This window comes from Nestor notabilis, unplaced genomic scaffold (genome assembly GCF_000696875.1).
Source record: "Nestor notabilis isolate BGI_N333 unplaced genomic scaffold, ASM69687v1 scaffold9517, whole genome shotgun sequence".
Taxonomy (NCBI): Eukaryota; Metazoa; Chordata; class Aves; order Psittaciformes; family Psittacidae; genus Nestor; species Nestor notabilis.
Window position 1 is genome coordinate 47,764 of NW_009936027.1, and position 5,307 is coordinate 53,070.

The window sequence follows — 5,307 nt, forward strand, 5'->3', positions numbered from 1 at the left end:
CAACATTTGCTTTCTAAGTGCGCCTTATAGCCTAGTCTATCTAGGGTTTCATCAGGCTGCCACAAAGTAAACATTAATAGTAGAAGACATTGAAGTCTATGTAATCAGCAACAGACACCCTTTTATTGCTGCACAGAATGGGCATGACCACTATTTAAGCAGCAGGTTTTCCGCAAGGGATTTGGCATTACCGCTTCGCAGCACACAAAGCTTACATGCTGGGAAAAGTTTTGTTGTTTTTTTAAGATCGCTCCAGATGTATACTTTAAGCAGTCAAATGTTTCAGGTTTTACTGTGCAAGGAAAGTGAGTTGTTTCTCACCAAATATTTCTGCTAAACAGTTATACCCGAGACTGTCTGCTCCAAGGATGTTTGTCTCTCTGTCCATGCATGGCACTCAGTATCACACTAGTATGAGTACAGTGGTGGTTAGATACAGAAAAACAAGGATAGTTTAGGTGTGAATGTATTAATTGTGTCTGCATAGACAACTGGTCAATCATTACATACAGCTAGCTGCCATACTCTATTATTAATAAAGCATGAGCGCAGATCAGCTTTTGCACAGATCAGCTAAGCAGTGCAAACACAGGGACAAAGCCACACTTCTGTTACTAGAGCACGTGCCTTTTTTTACTGCAGAAGTTTCAACTAGCTGTGCATGGTAATGTTCCTACTAAGAAAGTTAAAACATGAAGAGTTTTTCTATAAGGTCATTCTTAATATATAAAGACAATGAGCAAGCAAGAAATTTGAAATCTGTAAGAATAAAAATCAAGCCATCTCCATGAATGATCATAAAGCTGAATAGGTCTTGATTCCACCACAGATGGAAACTGAAATACAAGCTTAAATATAATCAAGTTTAAGTCATTTTTTTGCCAGGCTAATTAATTTCTGGTTAAATATGACTCTACAACAGCTGTTTTAAGCATAAATTTGAATGCTGGAGTTCTATATGCTGTTACAAAAGATCAGAAGCTTAAACTGGCATTTTATTTTCCCTAAACACTAATCAAGTAACTTCAAAGGATCTTAATCCCCATGTGGTTTAAAACAAATAATATTCAGGCATGATCACAAGTTCCGAAAAGAGCTAATTAATTTTGCACAGCAGGTTGCAAGAAGGGATGGAGAGTGGATGAGGAGGTAAAGATTTACCGTGTAGTACTGTGCACCTGACAGCATCCAGTAAGAGACAGCAAAGGTAACAGGAGGCTCGGGAAGCAGGTAGAGACACACTGCAGTGAGGTGAGTATGTAGCAACACATTGAGAAGGTATTATCATGGATGGATGCTAACAGTCCAGATTTCAGTAGCCATAGTTTCCCATTTCAATCTTCAGAAGTACTGCATGCATGTCACCAGGCTTCCTAAGCTCCTTTGGAAGCAGAGATCCTAGTCCTTAGATTATAGCACAAATCTACAAACTGCTGCAGTATCATGAAGATGCAAAGATGTTTTCCACAGCTGCTACATGAACTGGAAATGACGAGCTCTTCACCAACAGTTCTGCTCTTAGATTCTACTCTGAAATGCATCCTGAAGCATACTCTATGGGTTTTTTACTGATTTATTTATCACACCTATGTCCAAGTTTCTCACACTTTTGCAGTGTGATAAATGGAGAGCTCTGGGGTCTGAAATTCTGTTTATCAAAAGGAAAAAAAAAAAAAAGTCTGTAGGGAATACTCTCCATACTGTTCTACCTAGATACCTAAAGGGGCTACTTTACTGAGTAAAGAAAGTCATCCCTTGCAACAGAACAGTGCATACTTCACATCTTCACAGGTCAGATTTTTATGCTAAGACTATCAAGAGGCTGAATCAGTAGTCCCAGCAGGATGGGTATTTAGCCTCTGGGACCATGCTCAGCAGGCAGAGTATCATTACCTTTTAGGAAAATTAGTAACTTGAGTTGCAAGCAAACTTGAAAGTTGTACTAAATAGTAATAAGTCTCAATTATCCATTACGGTATTCAGCCCTGCCATTTCCTAATTTTAAGATATTATTTTCATGACATGCAGATCAAGAGTTAAGACAGCATTAGAACAGATGATATATTTGTATTCAAGAAGAAATTACTCGTAACTAGTAATTCTACATGACTGTTTAAACAGAGTAATGAATGTTAAGAGAGGCCTTTAATGCTAATTTACAGTTCATACGCTGGAGATTTAAACTACTCAATATCACATAGTGTTTGTCTGAATGTGCAAGTCACTCATGATAAATGTGAAGCTATTCTTCATATCTGAGTTAATCTAATAAAACACTGTTTGGAAAATGAAATGCAAGATATGTTGTCAAAATGTAGTGACTGCATCCTCAGTATGAAGGCCAAAATGTTAAGAAAGATAGAAGTCTGCAATATTGCTAAACCTTTCAGGCATCTGAAGCAATAACTGAAATTTCATACTGAACTGCAGAGAACATTTGGCTAAGGTTGGAAGCAGCAGAATGAATTCTGGCTACACACAGCCAGTCCAAAAGATGCTGTACTAAAAATATCAGGTCACTATGATAACTTTCACAGAGAAATGCAACATTCGTTAACCTCACTGAAAGCGGAAGCCATTGGAAGCAAACACTTATGTTGTGTTAAGAGCTCAAACTTGTCCATATTAACTACATTAAGGCTATCTTCAACAAACTGATCAACACTGTACATAACTTAAGCCACTAAACCAATTGCACTGAAGCCACAAGAGCAGCTCACACCTTTTCCACCTAGGAACTTAACGTGTCTTGCTGGGCTGAGGACAACAAATCTTTCTTTCCTTTTGAAAGCTGGTCTGTTTTTCACTGTCAGTCACCAAATAACTCTGGGCCTGGAACATCCTGATTGCCATGTACATTTAGGTACAACACAAATGCAGCAATATACATAAGTTCATTTTAGATACGCATGAGCATTACACATAGGCTTTCAAAATTCTTTGTTTTCACAGAGACTGAGAGTTGTTGGGATACAAATATTAATCATGTACTTCAGAGAACAAAAAAGATACCCTGAATACCCACTTTAGAGATTGGAAACTGCTTCTAATGACAGAGTTGTTTTTCCCCTACTTCCTTCTAGCAAAATGGAAAATAGCCCTTTACAACATCTTAAAGCAAACCAGTTCTGAGCATTTTAAATAACACAAGCAAGCTCATCTCTGTCAATATAATCCCAACAGACATGAGTTCTGCTCAGTGAACTATAAGAGACTTGTCAACATTTTTATTTTATGAACAGTCTTTCAGAACTTGAAAATTCTCCAGTTGATCCAAATTTCCTAAGCAAATGTTAGTTTAGCCTACAGCCTATCAGTCTATTTTCCAATATTCAAAATTCCAGTATCAGTCAATTTTCAGATCATGAAATCCCCTCTGTCCTTTAGCTCAGCAGTTACTTTTTATGGTAGATATTCCTGTTCAGAAGATTCAAGCAAAACACCTGAACACGTTTTTTGCTTGAATACTGGTTTGTTTTTTTTGATGTATTGGGGTTTTTGTTCAGTTTTTGTGTGGTTGGGTTTTGTTACATGTACTTTTTTTTTACATCTAATCACATGCTGGAGTGCAAGTTCCTGAACAGTATGAAAGAAAAATTTGTCTGCCAGTGCAGTACTTGTCCTTCTCTTTATTCATCCCTTTCAAGTGATTAAAGGAATAGGATGGCCTAGTGCAATGATGGACATCAGCCAAGCTAATATTTCCTTCAACAGTGGTGCAAGTCATACTTTCAAATTTAAACCATCTACTGGACATCCTGGCGTATATTAAGAAGCACATACAAATTCTTCAAAGAGCAAAACATAATGTCTTTCAGCTCTATGGTGTCAATCAATGGCCCAGGTTTGTCTTCTCCATATGAAAAGCACAGCAACTTTCTTACAGTTAACCCAAGGTATTTCAAACGTCCATCTCCAACTTGGGCTCTGTTCCTAACAGTCCCCTGGCACCATCAGCAGCTGCAGTGCTAGAAAGAACACCAGCCAAGTCTCATAGTTCCATGGAATTCCACAGGAAAACCCACAGTCTTCATGTTTCCAATTATACCCTTCCAGCTTTCCCACCATTAACAACCACATTGGCTTCCTCCCACATCGTCCCACCCTGGCTCTGAGCAGTCTCCCCTCTCCACGCCAGAGGAGGCAGCAAGTGCTGCACAAGTTCTGATGCACGATACATGTGACAGCAGTGATGTGGTTCACAAATTAATCTTTTGTTCCCCACCAGTGTCAGAGCACAGACAACATTTTCCCACCTCATTCAGTGTCACTGGTCAACATTACTCCCTTACAAAAATCAGGTCTGTGGTACAGAACAATAAATATTGTTTCAGGCCTCAAAGGATCACAAATATGAATGAGTCAAATTAACATCATCCATCTGAAGATGGGGCAGGGCTTGAAATTCTGGTGCCAGAAGCAGTAGAGAACACCCAGGAGTGTTTTCCAGCTAATGTTTTACATGATTCTTTACCATGTAGCTGTTAGCCTCTGATGTGCTACAGCAAAGGCAGGTGGACATTAAAAAAATATCGGTACTTAGTCAGTAAGTATTTGAAACTAGAGAGCTCGCTATGCCTAATAATCCAAACACTAAAAGAAATAAACTTTTGCTATTGTATCAGGCATTATTCAGGCCTAGGACAAGTTATACACAAGTGACTTGAAATGGGATAATAGCCCATAAGCATAATGAGATTTCTTATTCCAGAGGTAGTGTACCTTCTAAATATAACCCAGTACCTTAGAAAACATGCCTGCCTGGAAATGAAAATAAGACAGAAAAGGAAATTAATTTATGAATGATAGAGGAAAGGGGGAACAAGGGAAGAAAGAATCAGTGCCAAAGAAGACATTCACATTTGAGAAGATCACAAAGACATTAAAAGCAACTGCAGACTGAAGCCCAAATTAAGTACTTGCCTGTAGCATGAGAAACTGAGAATTTGTTTGAAGAACACTCCAGAAAACTTTTCTAGAGCCTTATCCCCAACACTACTACTGCACTGTAAAAAACTTAGCCATTTCACATCCTAAAGGGAGCCACTGCTGCCAGCTGAAGGTTGCCCAAATTTAAAGAAAACAAAGAAAAAGGACTCAAGGTGAAAGGCTAATCCTTGAACAGCACTGTTAGCAAAGCAATAAAAGCTACACAAGCGTGATATTTACAGAAGTGTGGAAAAACAACTGATGATATAAGTTCTTCAGTCTTATTTCATCTCTCCTTCCTTCACCAGCTATTCTTTTTTTATTTCCCCTCCAAGTTGTCTCTTTTACCTTCTCTGGTTTACCTTTATTTTAAGATAA